We start from the raw sequence: 20,940 nt of genomic DNA on the forward strand, positions 1-20,940 counted from the left end.
ATTAATGGACGTGCTGTTGCTCCCGGTGGGGGTCTCCTACCCGATATAGGGTGTGCCCTCTCCACTACAAATTGGTTGGACAGGCGATCCACAACGATTGATTTAAGCCAGTCTTCCACATATTGCGTTGGGTCTTTCCTTTCCTTTCCTTCCGGAAGGCCAAGTATACAGATGTTATTGCGTCTTGACCCCCCCTCTGCATCTTCGACTCTTTCCTGCAGTACCTCCACTTGTTGCTGAAGTAATTCAATGGCAGTCTTGTTTTCTTTATGAGTCAGGAGCATTTCTGCAACATTGGATTCTGTCTGTTTGATTCTGTCCAATAATTTCTTTTGGTCATCTCTGAGGATACTTAATTCTGCTGTGATAGAGCCTGGTCTTTGCTCTTTTGCTTGCAGAGAGTCTTTAATTTCTTGTAGAATGAAGTCTAATTTATCCGTAGGATTTTTTGCTGCTATTGCTGGGGCTAGACCGTCGGGGTCGAGGCTTCTCCATCGTCAAATTGTTTGCCTTTGGTGCGGCCCATGGTGGGATTTCGCAGCCTGTGCCGTATCCTTGCAAGTCGGAATCATGATGCATACTGCGCTGTCAGTAAATGGTGTGCAGTAAGTCAGCGTCTCTCTTTTGCAAGGGTCACCAACGGTTAAGTATTCACTCCGAGTCTCAGCACGTCGAATAACGGGCAGCCTCAGGCGACTAATCCCAGAATTGATGCCTAGATCGAAGGTCCTGTAGGGCGAGATTCACGCCTTGTGCGCAGCTATTATTAGTACATGCCTGTTACGGGGGGAATAATACATCAAAGTCTGACTAGATCTGTGGCTGTCCAATTTGTATTAGCCGTTTTGGTTTTGCAGCCCTTCTCCAAGTTTATGTGCCTTCCAGTGTAGCAGCCCCTATCTCAACACCCATCCACCACCTCCAGCAATCCAGAGTCCAGAACGCTCCGTAGGATCAGGAAATGGCATATAATAGGTATATATCCTGACTTGATACCTGAAATGGGGTTCGGGCACTTGCCCTGGGCCTGTACATTTGTAAGATCAGGTATTGTTTCTCAATTACATTAACAGTTCTCCGTGAGACCTCAATTTATGCAAGGCAGGCTGTTATCTACTGACTAATTTCGGTCCTTTCCTCGCACTCGTTGCCTGGGAGCCAGCGCTTCACAGTTCGGAAGGATCCGTGATACTCCAATATCTATTGGTCTTCTATCTCCACAGTATCGTCCCGTTGCACGCGCTACTCGTTGAATCTATCACCGACTCTGTCAGATTGCGAGTACGGAGATTACAAGGATCTACTGGAAGCGACGCCTCAGGCCTCCACCACTCCTCGCTTCTGCAGTTGTGTCACTCACCTCCGGGACTTCTCACATTCAAGTCTGGGGGGGTTATATGGATTATCTCCCATTTGGCTTAACGCATGCAGCACTCCCCCGTCGTCGCCTGGGCCGCCATTTTAATTTCCTTCCCGTACTGCAAGCCTGTTCAGTGGGAAAGATTGAAGGGGGGGAGGGGAGGCAGGCAGGCTCAGGTGCGCCGACTTTGGTCTGCTGATCGCAGATCGTGCTCCCCGTTTGCAAGCCTGGTGACAACCACACTTCCCCACTCACTGCGATGCTCCCCCAATCCAGCAGCGCCGTGTCCCGCTTCATAATTTCGGCCGCGGTCCGTCAGTCGTAGGCCGTGACTGCTTGCGGAGTGCCTCTGCTCGTTTCTGTTCCCATCAGCCCAGTCGAACAGCCAACTTCGCTCCATCGACGCTGCGTGAGTTCCCCCACTCAGCCGTTTTGTTCAAAGTCATATTTAATCCTGGTGGACGCCAAATTTGTGAAGTAGGCGGCTCAGGTCTGGAGCCCCGCAACTAAGTGGCCACCATCTTGGGCGGTTAGCCACGCCCTCCCTGCATCAGTGGGTGTTTAATTCTCCCTGTCCGTTCTGGGTACAGAGCTTATAGTTCTGGTGGGCCATCTTTGGTTGCCTGTTGTACAAAGAATAGTTGGTTTGTCTTTGGGTGGATCAATAGGGTTCCCATTCAAACAAGTGTCACTTGGTCCTCCATACCAGGCTACAGCCCTGCAGCCACTTCCAGACTTCCTCTGGAAAACCAAAGTGCCAGGTTTTCTTCTCTGCCATGATCCTCAGTTTTGCTGAGAATAACATCAAGGGGGTCATTACAACATTGGCGGTATAAGGCGCTTACCGCCGTGCAGAAGCCCGCCAATACAACGCCGCGGCCGGGGTAGACCGCCACAGCTATTATGACACACATCACGGAATCCGCCGAAATTCAGACACCCACACAACACCGCCACACCAAAGGTCAGCGATAAACTGGCGGAAACAAATCCTCCACCTCCACGCCAACAGAAACACGCCCATGCTATTATGACCCACGAATCTACGCGGCGGTCTTTCAACCGCGGTATTCCATTGGCGGTACACACCGCCGCGCTCAAAATACACACACATATACAAAACACCGCCACATTGGACAATTCCAAATACACACACCTGATACACATACACACACCACTCCCACACACGCAATACAATATAAAACACACACCCACATCACACACAAACCCCTACAACCAGAAATTCTGAGAGAAGGCCAGAGAGACAGCACAGCTATTGACAACCCCATCACACAGAGGCACACAACACCATCACCCACACAACATCCACGCACAAAACACCACATACCACTACACTCACCACACTCATCAACACATACACCACCTCACACATCAAACATAACACCCCATGTCACGCCAAAGACACCCCCGCTTCTCTGAGGAGGAGCTCAGGGTCATGGTGGAGGAAATCGTACGGGTAGAGCCACAGCTATTTGGCTCACAGGTACAGCACACATCAATAGCCAGGAAGATGGAGCTATGGCAAAGAATAGTGGACAAGGTCAACGCCGTGGGACAGCACCCAAGAAATAGGGAGGACATCAGGAAGAGTTGGAACGACCTATGGGGAAGGTCTCCAGGCACAACATCGCGGTGCAGCGGACTGGCGGCGGACACCCACCTCCTCCCCCACAACTAACAACATGGGAGGAGCAAGTCCTGACCATCTTGCATCCTGAGGGCCTCGGAGGAGTCGGTGGAGGATGGGACACTGGTAAGTTAAATCTTAACTATCACATCCCCCACCTTACCTGCATGCTATCACACACCCCCACCCTCACACCCTCCCCTATCACCCCAAATCCTCACTAATCTACCCATGACACCAAGCACCCATCCCAACACCAAGCCCTGCATGACACAACTAAGCATGGTCCCCCCTCAATAAAGCATGCCCACTGCACATACCCAGAACCCCCCCCAACCATCACCACACAAGCCCCCACACAGGAATGCCTGCACTGGAGATCACGCACACCCAACCATTGCACACCATTACACACACAGATGCAATAATCATATTCTCATACCCCTGCAGGAACCCGAAGGAACGTCACCACACCAGAGGGTCCAGACAACACCACTCCACCCCCAGAAGAGGCCCACAGTGACGACAGCAGCTCTGCCCCACTGGATCCGGATGACCAGCCCAGACCATCGTGGGCCTCGGGACAGTCGGTTCCCCTTGCCCAGCCACAGCCCAACACTGAGCTGCCACCCTCTAGTAACACCAGCACAGCACCCACCCAGCGGGCCCAAACCTCCCTACCCAGGACAGGTCAATCAGCGGTGTGTCCACCATTACAGGGCACCCAGGCTAACCCACCACCCCAGCAACAACAGGGACCTGGGGGCAGTGGTAGTGGGCACACGGTCCAGGGGACGGAGGCACAGGAACACCGGGGAACTGGGAGGGCTGCTGTGCGACAGAGGGAGGACAGGCCTAGGGAACCAACTCTCCACGAGGCCCTATCCTCCATCATGGGAGCATACCACCACTCCCAGGAGACGATGGCCACGGTCCTGGACAAGTTGCAGGAGACCCTGCGTCTGCAGGACGAACTGTATTTGGGGTTCAGGGAGGAGCTCAGGACCATCAGCTCCGCCCTGGGCACCATCGTAGGGGTGCTGACGACCATTCAAAAGACCTTGAGGGACCCCGTGGCACTCCAAGGGGCCCCTGACACTAGCCAGGATGACGAACTGCCCACCACCTCCGCCGGCGCTAGTGGACAGGACGCCCCGCCACAGGACCACCACACCAGCACCCCATCCCCTGCAGACGGACAACCACCACGCAAGCGGTCCCTGAGATCCAGGAACAGGACAGAGCAAGATGGCAAGACCCCCGCCAGGAAATAAGACCACCCTGATTGTCCCCCCACTGTCCCACTTTGTCACCCTGTCCAGATTGGAACTGCCCCAGCTCCACTTCCAATGCCCAGATGGGCAGTGCACCTGTGAGACGAATAGACTGGACTCTGCCATGGACATTCCTCCACCATCACCCATCCCCATTTTACAACCTTCCTTGATTTGTTTAGCACTTAAAACACCCTTGAAAGCAAAAAAAAATCTTTAGTCAGTCTATGATTTGGAACTTTGTATTATCAATTACAGTGTCATAATGTAAGGCTAACATACCAATGTCACACATCACAAGCCCTTGAAGGATGCAAGCAGTTGACACGTAGGTTACCACACTTGTGAAACTGAAATAGAAGGGTACAACTCAATTAACAAATAGTGAGTGAAATGTAGGTACAGGATAGATGTAGACGTGTGAAAGTTAATGTAATGTTCAACCAGAAACTTTTCTCACCTGTGTGTCACTGGAAATATTGCTGTATGACTGACTCCCTGTTGTCGTTTTCTCCATCCTCAGCTTCATCCTCATTACTGTCCACTGGCTCCACAGGCTCCACAGCTGCCACAACACCGTCATCTGGATCATCCTCCTGCAGAAAAGGCACCTGGCGTCGCAATGCCAAATTATGGAGCATGGAGCAGGCGATGATGATGTCGCACACCTTCTTCGGTGAGTAGAATAGGGATCCACCTGTCATATGGAGGCACCTGAACCTGGCCTTAAGAAGGCCGAAGGTGCGTTCGATTACCCTCCTAGTCCGCCCATGGGCATCATTGTACCGTTCCTCTGCCCTGGTCCTGGGATTCCTCACTGGGGGCCTCACTGGGGTCAATAGCCACGAAAGGTTGGGGTAACCAGAGTCCCCCAATAGCCATACACGGTGCCTCTGGAGTTGACCCATCATATCAGGGATGCTGCTATTCCGCAGGATGAAGGCGTCATGCACAGAGCCAGGGAACATTGCATTTACCTTAGAGATGTACTGGTCTGCCAAACATACCATCTGGACATTCATGGAATGATAACTCTTCCGGTTCCTGTACACCTGTTCACTCCTGCGGGGGGGACCAGAGCTACATGGGTCCCATCAATGGCACCTATGACGTTGGGGATATGTCCAAGGGCATAGAAGTCACCTTTCACTGTAGGCAAATCCTCCACCTCAGGAAAAATGATGTATCTCCTTACGTGTTTCAGCAGGGCAGACAACACTCTGGACAACACGTTGGAAAACATAGGCTGGGACATCCCTGATGCCATGGCCACTGTTGTCTGAAATGACCCACTTTCAAGGAAATGGAGGACTGACAGCACATGCACGTCAGGGGGGATTCCACTCGGATGGCGGATTGGTGACATCAGGTCTGGCTCCAACTGGGTACATAGTTCCTGGATTGTGGCACGGTCAAACCGGGAGGTGAGGATGATATGTCTTTCTTCCATTGTCAACAGGTCCACCAGCGGTCGGTACACCAGAGGATTCCGCCATCTTCTCATAAGTCCCAGCTGACGGTGCCTAAGAAGGACAACAGCGAAGAACCAGTCACTATTCCTCCAGGTATGTACCCACAGTTACACACAAGACTACACCAGACAAAAAAGCCTTCCTGTATGTGTGTTGAGTATAGGCCTAGCTATGCGTGACGCAGTAGTAAATGAAGCCATGTAGGCCTCTGAAATGGCGGCTGCCTGACCTATAAACTGGGACAATGGGATTGTGGGGTAACTTCGCTGGCGTTGCACACCGTCGCAGTAGGCGGTCGTAGACCGCGGCGCAATGCTGCAATGGTTAACATTGGACCCTATGGGTCCCAGGAGCCAATGAACAGGTGCGCCGGTGGTGATGATGCGCACTGCCGCGGACATCACCGCCGCGGACGTCACCGCCATTTTCTATCTCTTCACTCACTAGATACCTGACCTTCGACAGGAGAGGACCTACACTGCTAGTGCTGCTGTGACCTCGGTCTGGAAGCGACGATGGCTGCTGCGTCTGGGGAAAGGGCCCCTGCCTTCACTGCACAGGAGTTGGAGAAACTTGTGGATGGGGTCCTCCCCCAGTACACGCTACTCTACGGTCCTCCAGACCAACAGGTTAGTACACAGGGAGCACGTTGTATGGGCTAGGCCTGGGTGGAGAGGGCTGGGTGGAAGAGGGAAGGGGGCAGAGTACATAGAACAGTTATGCATGGGAATGAATGGGCCACATGGCCAGAGTAGGGAGGGGGCCACTCACATTGACGGTGCAGTTGGTAATGACTGTTCCTCTTTCCTTGTGCATGTCATGTAGGTCAGCGCCCACCAGAAGAGGGACATTTGGCGTCAAATCGCCAAGGAGGTCTAGACCCTGGGGGCCCACCAGAGACGGGGCACCCACTGCCGTAAGAGATGGGAGGACATTTGCCGCTGCAGCAAGAAGACGGCGGAGGCTCAGCTGGGGATGGCCTCCCTACGTGGGAGGGGTGCCCGTTGCACCTTGACCCCCCTGATGTTCCGGATCCTGGCGGTGGCCTACCCGGAGTTGGATGGGCGCTTGAGGACATCACAGCAGACACAAGGGGGTGAGTACAACCTCATTCAGCCCACTTTGCGTGCAGTGGAGGGGTCTGGGTGGGGAGGTGGGCTGTGGGTGTCCCTAGGCCAGGGCGAGTTAGGTAGGCAAGGCCCCTCCGTAATGTAGGCCATGTGGCACTCAACCCCACCTCAGCAGAGTGGCAAGTTGAGGTATAGTTGCCCCTGTGGCATCCATGTACGCAGATTCCCACCATTGCCATGTAGGCCATGTCCCAGAAATTGCATGTGCAGAGGTCAGGAGCACGGCGTAATGCAGGGGGCAGCTGCGTCTGTCTTGTCCGCCAACGGTAGCGGTATGCCATGCACTAAAACTCTCTTTGTTCTGTCCCCCCCCCTTTTCCTGCTCTCCCTGTCCTTTTGTACATCAGCATCATCAGTTGGAGGTACAGTGGCACCGGAGCACGAGGGAGCTGCATCCCACATGGCCATGGAGGGCCACTCCACAGACTCTGAATGCACCAGTGGGACGGAGGGTGAGGGGAGCTTCACGTCGGCCACCGGATCACCAACCAGCGACTCGGACTCGTCCGCCGATGGGAGCTCCCCTGTGGTGGCGGCACCACCTGTGCGCCCCACTTCTACAGGTACAGCCGCCACCCCCCCTATCAGCACCGCCCTCCCAGCAGCCCCTCAGCGTTCGCCCCTTGCCCGCTCACCCAGGAGGGTGGGCATCACCTTCGCCCCAGGCACCTCAGGCCCTGCCCCAGTCACCCCTGCTGCCTTCAGTGAGGAGGCCATTGACCTCCTCAGGTCACTCACTGTTGGGCAGTCTACCATTGTGAATGCCATCCAGGGTGTAGAAAGGGAGTTGCAACACGGTAATGCATTCCTGGAGGGCATTCATTCTGGTCAGGCTGTCCTTCAGCGAACCCTGCAATCTCTGGCCTCAGCACTGATGGCAGCCATTGTCCCTGTGTCTAGCCTCCCCCTCCAACTTCCTCCACCCAGACCCAATCTCCTGTACCCCAGCCCATCCCAAGCACACCTACAGACCAGCATGCACACAAGTCAACACACACAAGTAGCTCAAGCAAACATAGGCACCACACACACCACAGGCACTCACGCAAGCCTCACCAACATACAGACACAGCAACATCCACTGTCTCCACTGTGTCCCCCTCCTCCACTTCTCCGTCCTCCCTCCCAGTCTCGTCTACACACACACCTGCATGCACCACATCTACAGGCACTAGGACTCGCACCAGGACACCCAGCACCACAAGCCGCTCACCTGCACTCACCACCTCCACTGCCATTTACACGTCCCATGTGTCCTCTCCCAATGTGTCTGTGACGCCCCCTCCCAAAGTACCCAAACGCCGGCAATCACTCACCCAACATCCATCCACCTCACGACAGCCTCCAGTACCTGCACCTGCACCCAAAACATCTAAAGTGACACCTCCTACAACCACCTCCTCTTCCTCCACTCCCAGACCCCCTCCAGCTACCCATCCCAGTGTTCGTCAGAAACTGTCCCTCTGTCAAGTTGACCTTTTTGCCCCCCCCCAATTCATCAGTCCCGTCGTAGCGCCTCAGCCAAAAAGCCTCCAGTACCAGTTGTGTGTGTTCCAGGTTTTTGGAGTGCACCGGCCACCAGGCAGGCAGTTGGACCCGGAGCCAAGGCAGTGGCAGCCCACCCCCTGTAAAGGCTCTGAAAATGGACAGTGGACGACTGGACCGTCTTAAGACTCCTGGTGGGACGACAAGTGACATGGGATCTAAGGCGATTGGTGAGTCAGCTGTAACTCCACCAAAGGTGGGGAAGGTCCAGAAGAAGTCTGCCCAGCCTGTTGTGAGTGTCACGGCGGAGAAGTGCGCCATCATATCCAGTGGTCCAGACACAACCGCCAGCACCGTCGTCACTGGTCCAGAGACCACCGCCAGAGTCACAGCCCAGGAGGGCACAAGTATCGTCACTGGTCCAGAGACCACCGCCAGAGTCACAGCCCAGGAGGGCACGAGTATCGTCACTGGTCAGGAGACCACTACCGGAGTCATTGCCCAGGAGGGCACAAGTATCATCACTGGTCAGGAGACCACCGCCCGAGTCACAGCCCATGAGGGGCCAGGATGCCACAGCCCTGCTGGGCAATGATGGAACGTCATGCCACACACCAATGTCCGTATCAGAACCGCCATGTCAAAGCACCACTGAACAGGGCAAAGACCATCATGTCAAAACACCGCTGAACAGGGCAAAGACCGCCATGGCAAAGCACCGCTGAACAGTCCTGAAACGCCATGGCAAAGCACCGCTGAACAGGGCAAAGACCGCCATGACAAAGCACCGCTGAACAGGGCAAAGACCGCCATGTCAAAGAACCACTGAACAGGGCAAAGACCACCATGTCAAAGCACCGCTGAACAGGGCAAAGACCGCCATGGCAAAGCACCGCTGAACAGGGCAAAGACCGCCATGGCAAAGCACAGCTGAACAGTCCTGAAACGCCATGGCAAAGCACCGCTGAACAGGGCATGCACCGTGTAGGAATGAATGGACCGCCACATCAGGCATCCTTCTCACATGTGCAGCTGGGACAGTGACAGCACAGGAACTTTCACGTGGAGACTCATCCAGTCTGGGCACCATTCCCCCTCCACAACCAGTGGAGACCTGCATCTACTTTAGAGACTGTGGCTTTGCACTCCCCAGGATGTAACAGTGGGCAAACCACCCACTGTAGGACTTGAAAACCACCCACTGTAGTGATTTGAGAGACTGTGGCTTTGCACTCCCCAGGATGGCACAGTGGGAAAACCACCCACTGTAGGACTTGAGAGACTGTGGCTTTGCACTCCCCAGGATGGCACAGTGGGAAAACCACCCACTGTAGTGACTTGAGAGACTGTGGCTTTGCACTCCCCAGGATGTAACAGTGGGCAAACCACCAACTGTAGGACTTGAGAGACTGTGGCTTTGCACTCCCCAGGATGGCACAGTGGGAAAACCACCCACTGTAGTGACTTGAGAGACTGTGGCTTTGCACTCCCCAGGATGTAACAGTGGGCAAACCACCCACTGTAGGACTTGAGAGACTGTGGCTTTGCACTCCCCAGGATGGCACAGTGGGAAAACCACCCACTGTAGGACTTGAAAACCACCCACTGTAGTGACTTGAGAGACTGTGGCTTTGCACTCCCCAGGATGGCACAGTGGGAAAACCACCCACTGTAGGACTTGAGAGACTGTGGCTTTGCACTCCCCAGGATGGCACAGTGGGAAAACCACCCACTGTAGTGACTTGAGAGACTGTGGCTTTGCACTCCTCAGGATGTAACAGTGGGCAAACCACCCACTGTAGGACTTGAGAGACTGTGGCTTTGCACTCCCCAGGATGGCACAGTGGGAAAACCACCCACTGTAGTAATTTGAGAGACTGTGGCTTTGCACTCCCCAGGATACATCAATGGGCATGGAGCCCCGTTGTGGATCTGGCTTCGCATTCATCTGGCTGAGGTGCCCCCCCTTCCCTTCCCCCTGGGGTGCCTGTAGTGTTTCTATCTGATACCCCGGCAGTGTTCTCTCCGATTTTGGTCACGTATCTATTGTGGGCCTCGCCCATGCATTTTTGGACTGTTGGTGCACGGACATTGTTGTGTACATATCTGCACTACTTCTCAGGTTGTATGTGTAAATAAGAGTGATTTTGAGATATGTATATCTGTATATTTTTGTATGCCATGTATATTGGCACATTACAATGTTTGCCCGAATTTTGCATTGTCTTTGCATTCTTCCGGGGGGATTGTGGGTTGTTACTGTGATTTTTGTGACTACATTGGTGTGTATGTTGTGATATGCGAGGGTGGGGGTGGCGGTGTTTGGTGTGTGTCCCCCTAACTTTTGCCTCCCCCCTCCCCCGTGTCGTAGGTGCAGTACTCACCAGTATCTTCTGCGCCTACGTAGCTGTTGGTCGTAAAGGAGCAGAAAAACAAGGGCAGGTAGGATTTGTAATTCGGGCTCCATGGTGTCCTCCTTCCTCGTGGGATGTGTTCAGGTGAGCGTTTTCCCATAGCAAAAGCTGTTTCCGACGTGTTTTTGTTCGCGTTGCTTCCGCCCCGGAAAAGGTGGCGGATTGGCGGGTTGTAATAGTGTGGGCGGTACATTGTCTCTCGCCTGTCTGTTGGCGGTAACCGCCGCGCTGCTTGTCTGTACCGCCGTGGCGGTCGGAGTGTTAAAGTGGCTGTCTTTGTTGGCGGTTTCCGCCATGATCATAATTCCTTTTTTTTCCGCCGGCCTGTTTGCGGTATTACCGCTGCTTTAACACCGTCCGCCAGGGTTGTAATGACCCCCCAAGTCTTTGATTTCTTTGTCTCTTAGTGTTCTTTTTACCTCTTCAAGTTTCACCTCTGCTTTTGGATCTTGAGCGTAAAGTTGGAAAAGAAGTATATCACTGCATTTTCCGATCTGATTTCTTCTTGTTGTCATACTGCTTGAAGTATAGCATCTCTGTCACGTTGGTTGAAAATCCTGGCTATTATGGTTCTGGTAGAGGTGCCCAGGTAAGGGTGGTGGTACTGCTGCCCTGTGGGTGTGCTCGACTGAGAAAAAGTTTGAGAGCAGTTTAGGTTTCAAGGTGCTCAGGGTTAGATGTTCCAGAAATAGTTCTGGTGTTCTTTGCCTTTTTGGAGACCCCCACCACCCTTTTATTGTTCCTCCATGTTCACCTTTCAAATTCTTCCAGTTTCACCATGATGTGCTTCTTAACTGTGGTCAGCTTGAGGGTTTTCGTGTCTTCCTGCAGGGTAGACAATGAGCATTTCCTTTGGGTCACTCTTTCATTGATCTTTTGAAAGTCCACTCGTGGTAAGGTGAGCGCAATCATTACCATGTCTAGTTTGGGTTTCAGGATGCCCTTGACTTCTTGGTCTGCTGAAAGAATGTCTTTCAAGGTGGGTTCAGATTTGTTCACAGGTGACTGTGGGCTGGGTGTAGTGTCTGCCCTTTGCTTTTCTGATTCTGTTGCTGATATGGGAAAGGTAGACCTGTCCAGTTTACTCTTTTGGGCCCTTTTCACATCCTTTTCTCCAACCATCACAGATTAACGGGGGCTTGGGGGATGTTAGTCCTTCAGGGCCAGTAGGAATCCATAGTACTTTTGTTTTTTCCATTTCTCTGGTAGTGGGTTGTGCACAGGCCCCACCTTCGTTGTCAATGCAGTGGAGGGTGAGTATCCCCAGGTGGTCCATCCAGGCTGGCCCTGAGTTTGTTTCTCTCCATGGGTCAAGGCCCAGCAGCTGTGGTTAGCAGTAGATCGGACCATCCTTGTCCTTGTCCAGGTCCCAGGAGGCGGCCACTACAGAAGTCAAGAGTAGTAGGAAGGGATACCTTTAATCACCATATTAAAAGTGACAGTTGTCCCGCCCCGGAAATGACGTCATATCCGGTGGCTGGGACTTCCGGTGTCCCAGAAAGCCCTCCCCGGAAGTGACGTGCATGGGGGTGTCACGTGGTTTGTGAACACGTGGTGTTGGCTGGTAGAGCCACCCTTTTTTTTTTTTTTGAAATGTTGCATATAAGGAGCTGGTTAGAACCGGCTGTCAAACCGCAAACCAGGGCTGAATCAGTTTGCCAAGGCGCTATGAAGAGATACAATCCGATCGCCAGAAAAGCCGTCTCCTCAGGGGCCCTGAACACTATTGGTAGATATTACCGGACCCTCGCCCCTCGTACGATGGACGAGAATGCACAACAGGGTGTCCCAGACACCCGGGATACCGATGTTACAGGTTTTCAAGAGGAACTTTGCCATCGGCTTGAAAAGCTTGACCTCAAGGATGTGTCGCCCTTGATATCCCCTATTAAGGGGGCCGGCAGTGACAGCGATGTCTCGAAAGATGGATTAAGCGGGGCATCTAACGTCGTAGACATTGAAGTTGAAGAATGTGTACCACCCCCGAATTCGCCCGTCTATGAAGACATGGGCTTCCAGGAGGACCCCGAGGCAGAGGCCTTTATTTTACAACCATCAGGTGTGAGTTCAGGCGCTGTTTCTGTCCCAATGGACCTCTGCGACTCCCAAGATTTCAGAGGAGCCGCTGAGTGTGAAGCGAATGCTGAGGTTAGTAAAGACATTTTTTATTTTATTTTTTTATGCCTGTATACTCTAATGTCATACTTTTAACTAATAATGTGTCTTGTGCTTTCTGTTTGAACCCTAGAACATAACAGAAGAAAGAGAGCCTCTAGAAGGGTCAGCTCCAAAGGTTAACACCGTAAATTTTTTCTGCTTATGCTGTTCCAGACAGTCTGAAAGTATTACAAGCCAGAACAAAGAGCCTCGTAAGAAATGTGTTTGCACCTACACTAGCCACGATCTTGAAAAGGAAGCTCCGGGCGTCCCCTGTGACACCATATGGCCGGTTAAAGGCTTTGCAGCTGCCGTTGTGAACGCGTGTGTTAAAAGGGATTATTATGACCTTTGCTACGGGCATAAAATTAATGACCCTCAACAGGAGGCTCACGAATGTCTATACGATGCATACACTGCAAGAACAATTCGTCACGTTTGTAACCGGATAGACACTTATCGGGTATATAAGCTGTTAAGGGTTGTGTATGGGCTGTCTGCTGTGAAGAAAAGTGTCCACTGTGACATGATGAAGGTCTTGGCTGCGGCTGTCCTTGAGATCCGATACGCTGCAGAGCCATGCTCAAAACTCGACCGCATGCACGGGATGTGTCCCCCCTTTGACAAACGTATGGTAGAACGGGTTATAGAAAGACGAATGTGTGACATTTATTATAAAAACAGAAGAATGTTGTCTTTAGCCCCTCGAAAACTGTTTTAAATAAATAAATAAAGAAATAAAAAAAAAAAAAAAGTAGACCATAAATATGTTACTTAACGCTCCATACTTACTCACTTTTAGGAGGGGATTCCGGGTATCGAGGTGCAAGATGTCTATGAGTTACAACCGGGCTACATCTGTATCGGGAGATTGATTTTTGTGCTGGTTAAAGAAAGAATAGCTGAAATACAGCCTGTGACTCTGCGATGTCTGAACATTTCGGAACCTTCGGCCTTGTTGCAATGTAACTGCCATGAGTGTATCGCCAAGTGGTGTATCAATGGCCGGCTAAACGCATCTGTTAAATGCTGGGCCTTGGACAAAGACCACAAGCGCAAGTTAAGACTTTCACCTGAGACGGGGGTGCATGAGGCTTTGGAGAACATGACTGTAGATTATCTCTCAAATAAAGGTTCTGCATTGTCCTATCTAGAACTGTATGAACTGTTGAATTATATCAGTATCCTGAGCGTTCAGAGTTATAGACGTGGGGAACGGGAAGTCATGTCTAGAGCTATTGAGAGTATAGCCATAAAAATATCAAAGTTTGTGTCGCTTAGGGTTTGTAAAGGAACATGCTCTGAGTAACATGTGTAGTGGATGTTGTACTATGTATACGTTTGTAAAAAAGGCCACATTGGATCCGGGTTTTGACATTTATAAGCTATGTAGCACAAAATGTCAAATACACGTTGATTGTATACCCCAGCCGCACATGTATGTTTTTTATGTTTAATAAAATGACCTTACACAAAACAGGTGTCTTTCATTTTGGGGTGTTGATGTGAGACAGCATGACGGATGCTGATTTAAGGAAGCTTTATTACGATAAACAGGGGGTTGGAAGTTTCGGAGGCTCCGAAGCTCTATTTAGAAGGGCTCGAGCTGAAAATGAATCTGTAAAACGTGCCAGTGTGAAGACTTGGTTAGCTGGGGAAGAGGCTTATTCGCTGCACAAACCTGCCAGGAGGCGCTTTAAGAGGCGGGCCACCGTTGTTAACGCACAGCTCGATTATCAGTGGCAGGCCGACATAATCAGTCTTCAAGATCTAGCAAAACATAACGATGGCGCCATGTATATATTAACCGTCATAGACGTCTTGTCCAAATACGCCTATGCAGAGGCGTTAAACGATAAAAGTGGTACCAGCGTTACAGCTGCTTTTAAAGACATCTTCGCTAGTGGGCGTGTGCCCCAGAAACTACAAACAGACGCCGGAAAGGAATTTTTAAACAAACATTTCCAAAAATTATTAGACCTGCACGCTGTTCAACATTTTGTAACGCACACAGAGGTAAAGGCTGCTGTTGTAGAGCGTTTTAACCGTACTTTAAAGTCAAAGATGTGGCGATATTTCACCGCCAACAACACCTACAGATATGTGGATGTTCTAAAGGCTTTTATAGATGTTTATAACGCCACCTACCACAGGACAATCAAAATGGCCCCTGTTAAGGTAACAAGGGATAATTCGTTAACGGTGTGGAGAACGGTGTACGGTGGGCGTCTCACACAGAAGGTCAAGAAACCGGATTTAAAAGAAGGGGCTCATGTCAGGGTTTCAAAGTTGAAGGGGGTCTTCACCAAAGGCTACCAACAAACATTCAGCGATGAGATATTCATAGTGGAAAGTGTGCAGCTTAAAGAAGGGGTATATATTTACAGGTTAAAGGACTACGCTGGGGAAGAGGTATCGGGTGTCTTTTACACAGAAGAGTTACAAGAGGTGCCCTACGACCCGAACAGGGTGTACAGGGTTGAAAAGGTTCTGAAAAGAAAAGGGAGCGGAGCCCGGCGACAGGCGTTGGTCAAATGGCGCGGGTGGCCCGAGAAATTTAACAGTTGGGTTCTGGCCAGCTCGTTGCACGGTGTGTGAGGTATAGCTGTAAACGCTATGATGGAGAACTCCCCTTTTTATATCACGCTGCCATCCAACGCTTCGAAGGACATGTTCCCAGACAATCAGATTTCGAGTTATACAGTGAAACTTGCAAAGCCAGTGGATTTGAAAGGCCCGTGGGAGGTGGCACTAACGGAAATACAGTACCCTAGAACTTGGAATACCTTTACAAAGGCCGATGTTAAATTTCATATAAAGCGACCTCAGGATGCACTGACCTATAACTTGTCTTTCCCGCACGGCTATTACCCTACCGTCGCAACGGTGGTCGATGCCATCAACAAGTCTATAGCCAGCACTGAAGCGTATGCGAATATATATCTGGTATTGGATCACGTTAGAAGAAAGGTGGTTCTTAAAGCCCCAGAGTTCAGTACAGTGTTTAAATGTAGTGGTAAATTACAAAGGGTTTTAGGGACCGTACAGCATCACCAAAGGCAGATGGATCCAGACCCTACATGCCCCGATATTAACGGCGGTTTTTATACACTCTACGTTTATAGCGACATTGTAGAGCCGCAGAGGGTCGGGGATAGTTATTCCCCTTTGTTGAGGTGGGTCCCGGTGCAGGGTGAAAATAACGCAATGGTTAATATACAACATCACAAACTCGACTATGTTGCAATTTCTAAAAACCATTTTGACACTATAACCATCATGGTGTACAACGATCAGTCGGAGCCGGTCGCCTTTAAATACGGGAAAGTTATTGTTAAGCTTCATTTAAGGCCACGGCGCGAAGGTGACTATTAGACAGCTGCAATGGTCACCATGAAAACCTACGGGGATCCCTCGATGTACAGGGACTATTATAGAGTTCAGGCCGGGTATGGCGGTCCCCAACCCTACTTTCAAGGGGCTCCGGTTATGTATGGGGCGGGATTGGGGGGTTTCTTCCGGAGCATGTTTAGACGTGCCATGCCCTTTTTGAGAAGAGGGTTCGAAATTGCAAAACCTCATGTTAAAGCGGCAGCTACAAACATAGCCCAGGACGTTGTGGGCAGTGTAACGTCTGCGGTAGCAGAGCGCATGAATAGACAGCCCCAAGAAGGAGCGGGGTTGCTGTATAAAGCGCATGGTTTTGTTAAAAGGAAGCGAAGGGCATCGCTGCGTAGGGGACCGCCAAGGCCCTATAAGAAGCGCCGGACTACTTCAAAAGGCCCTCACAAAAGAAGAGTCATAAGACGGAAGAGATCAACCAAGAAGAAGAGAACTCGTTCTAGTGCGAATATTTTTTAAAACATCGATCATGGCCTTCGTACACTGTGCATCGGGTGAATGCGCCAAATCTGAGTTAGATCTGTTTTCTCTCAAACCCACACAGACAAGCATTGAAAACAGTTTTTTCATGGAAGTGTCGCCGATGGCCGCTCTGACACCCCTTGCACCGATAGAGTTTTATGTGTCGGGATCCACGGATATGTACCTTGATCTCAACAATACTCTCCTGCACCTCGTCTGTAAAATAACCAAAGCGAACGGTGACAACATCGAGGATGATGCTAGAGTGGCCCCTATAGCCTATCCCATCGCAACAATGTTTAATCAAGTGGACATTAACCTAGGCGATCGCCTCGTCACACAGAGTGATAACATGTATGCCTACAGGGCCTACATAGAGAGTGTTCTAAATTATAGTCGTGATGCGCTGGACACACATCTTTCAGCGGGGCTCTTCTACCGAGATACCGAAGCGCATTTGGAGAACACAGCTTTGGACGGAGACAACGAGGGTTTTAAAAAAAGAGCCAGCTTCGTCGCCGGCAGTAGGCAGTTTGACCTCCTGGGGCGCGTACATTCAGACCTTTTCTTCCAAGACAAACTGTTAGTCAACGGTATTGATCTTAAGATCAAACTCAATCGTAACAAGGACTCTTTCTGTCTCATCAGCGGTGATGCAGAGCAGTATAAACTGGTTATATTGTCAGCGAGCCTGTTTGTAAAGAGAGTGAAAGTGTCCCCAAGTGTCAGACTAGCCCATGCTGAAGCTTTACAATTATCGAACGCCAAGTATGCCATTGAAAGAGTTGCTCTGAAGATATTCAGCATCCCCGCCGGAACCCGATTAACGCAGCAGCAGAATCTATTTCTGGGGCAGTTACCGAAACTCATCATCATAGGGTTTGTGGACAATACCGCTTTTAGTGGCGCCTACAACTCAAACCCTTTCAACTTCAAACACTATGATATCAACTATGCCGCTCTGGTTCACGAGGGTGCTGTGATCCCCGCAAAACCTTTCACGCCGAATTTTGGAACATCAAATTTTGTCCGGGAATATCTAGGACTGGTCTCGATAACGGGGAAACAGCTGCGGGACTCAGGAGTAGTTGTTTCAAGGGAAGGGTATGCTGCAGGCTACACGCTGTTTGCGTTCGACCTGACGCCGGACATGGAAGATGGCGACCATTACAACCTGATCAAAAACGGAAATCTAAAAGCGGAAATACGTTTTACACAGGCACTGGCGGCCAATGTGAACATGGTTGTGTTCTCTGTATTCGACAGTGTTATTCAGATCAACCACGCCCGTCAGCTTATGTTTGACTACCATTGAAAAAGTGTAAAATAAAAATTAATTTTTTTTTTTTTTTTTTTTTTTTAAATATATAAAATGGACACTACTGAGATACGTGACTTCTTAAGTAGACATAAATATGCTAAGAAATACTTTCTAGGGGTATACCCTAGCGATGGACTACCTGAAAAGATAGGTCCGGAAAGGCCCCGTACCCTCGTCTTTAACACCGATCCCCATTACAAGGGTGGGGCACATTGGGCGGCACTGTTTCTGGATGTGGACAAGGTTATAGTGTTTGATAGTTTAGCTGAATTCCCTAAGCATAGTATTTATACAAAGCCGATATTCAAATATGTAAAAAAAGCATCACCCACTGTTGTGTATAATAAACTGCGGGTACAGGATCCTATGGCCATCACATGTGGGGAACATTGTATATACTTTATTAGTAAAATGTCTGAAGGTATAACGTTTAGAAATTTTTTAAATCTATACTCAGATGATTTAGTAAACAACGATGATGTTGTTATGAAATATGTGAATGAAAACTACAGAACAATGTCACACGTTGTTAAAACAGACTCGGGTCTCTGTCAAAAGTGTAAGGTCTTGTAAAGCTGTTATTTGTACTTGTGAGTGTCTAAAATAAAAAACATCTTAAACAAGCTTTCATCCTAGGCATTTTTTTTTTAATCCGTACTGTGTACATTTTCAAACCATTCATAAATAAAAAGATGGCATACTCCGGCTGAAAATTTAAAAGTGTTTATTACAAGCATGTTTCAACACGAACATTTACATGGTTAAACATATAAAATGAAGCACATTTTTTCGAACCGTAAAAACTTTTAACAAAAAAAACTGTACATGTGTGCAAAATTAGATCGGTAGCCATGTGTTCATTTTGAATAGTCTCTTTTTAGGCCCCATAGGAAGATCAGCACGGTCCTGAGCGGGTGTTAGTTGTGGAAAGAAAGGCGATGTCGATATAGCGGGGCTCCTTGTAAAAATAGCGGGGGCCGGGTCTTTTAAACTTTCAAGCTTACGGCGATTCTCGGCATTTCCGATGATCGTGGAGGGAATGTTGAGTTCCGCAGCTGCATTTAGGAACTGTTCCCAGCCTCTAGGAGCTTCTCGTGTTGTTAGGGTTTTACCGTGTGTGAGACCCCGGACCAGATCATACATATGGGAACCAGCAACCGGCTGCCCTTTGTAAACGAATTCACCCCGGGCGTTCCAAGTGGTCAAATCTTTAGTAGTACTCATTTTACTGAGTAACATTTGCGCAGCCCCTCTATATTTCTGACTGATATTTTTTAAAAGGTCTAAGACAAAGGCATCAGTTGTGGGTGTGGGCCCTATGTCATGAGCCTGCGTAGAGGGTCCAGGCGGCTGTTCAGCATCTGGGGTGTACAGCGTCAGTTTGGTTTTTTCAGAGGTGAGTTGCTTGTAGTATTGTAGAAAGTTTTGAAGGGCTCCTGAGTAAAGCCCTGCCTTGTCGTGGGGTTTTAAATCAGTCCGGTTCAAAATGGCTTTGATTTCCGCATCGAGACGATGTGTTTCGTTTTTGCGTATGTCCCAGACGTCTGTGTTAGAAGGGGACAGATGTTCCACCTGTTGCCGGGGCACGAGGTACATTTTGTGGGCGTGCTCCATCAGGATCGCGACAGTAGCCCTGTGATTAGGGGTATAGCTATACCTAACAACGACCCTATAAAGCCTCCTGACTGTTTGAACAGTTTTCTTTTGGAAAGGAGTGAAGCCCTCTTATTGCTGAGCTTCTTAATAATGTGGCGTTTCTTCTTCAGAACCCGGAACTGGCGCGTTGATATAGGGACATTACCTTTTAGGGTGTTTAGGGCTATTTCTGAAATGGCGGCCACTAAATCATCCGTGGCAGCGCAGAGGATGGCTTTTCTTCTCGCGGGGCTGGCCGTGATCAACATTTTTAGAAGTCCTAAATTACGGCGTAACCGAGCCGACATTGTGGGGACCTTATATTACAAGGTTTAGAGTGTAAATGTTATCAGCAGCTTTTTACTTGTTCTTTTTATAGTTTTTGGACACTGTTTTAGGCGTGTAGGCGACTGGGAAGTCCGGGGGTATTATGCCGGATCGTAGTCTGTAGTCTTCAAAAGTGTTGGGTTTCAAATCCACCAGTAAGTAGCCGTGGGGTTTTGCTGTAGCATCGTTAAAGGCATCCATGAAAAACTGGGTGTTGCCGGGGTACATTTGTTTAGCTATAATTGAGATTTGAAGTTTGTCTCTAGGGTTTTTAAATAAGACCAGGTATGAGGCGTTGAGAGTTATGGACCGGCTGCTCTTGCCCTTGTAAAACAGGTTCTGCACTATATAGCATATGCTCAGATTGCGGTGGTGTGAATATTGCGTAAAAGCCCGCTCAAGCTCGGGGTGGTCCCCTCCTTCACGCATGAGGTCATCCACCACGACCATGTTTACACGGTGTTTTGGTAGCAAGTCATCGTCGTTGAGATTATCGGGGATACCCTCTATAAATCGAATGTGGGGAAATTTTAGGGTGAGCTCAGTGTAAAGATCCTGCCAGCATGAATAAAGCCACACGATGTTGTTAGGGGTCTGAGATAAAACACCGGGAGCGTTTTCTAACAGTTTCTTTATAAAAAAACTTTTACCGCTATTGGAGGGCCCCGCTAAAACGCAGGAGAATGGGTGCTGCAGTCTGGTGTCCATATCTGGGCGATGTTCAAACCTCTAATGGCTTTTAGTAACCGTAAGGCAGTGTTTTGTAGTTCGTTGTGAGGACCCGTTTGTCAAACACTACTCTTAAGGTTTTAAACATAGGCTGTGTTGTAATTTCCCATTTTTTCTTGGACCT

The sequence above is a fragment of the Pleurodeles waltl genome, chromosome 5 (assembly GCF_031143425.1).
Source record: "Pleurodeles waltl isolate 20211129_DDA chromosome 5, aPleWal1.hap1.20221129, whole genome shotgun sequence".
Classification (NCBI taxonomy): domain Eukaryota; kingdom Metazoa; phylum Chordata; class Amphibia; order Caudata; family Salamandridae; genus Pleurodeles; species Pleurodeles waltl.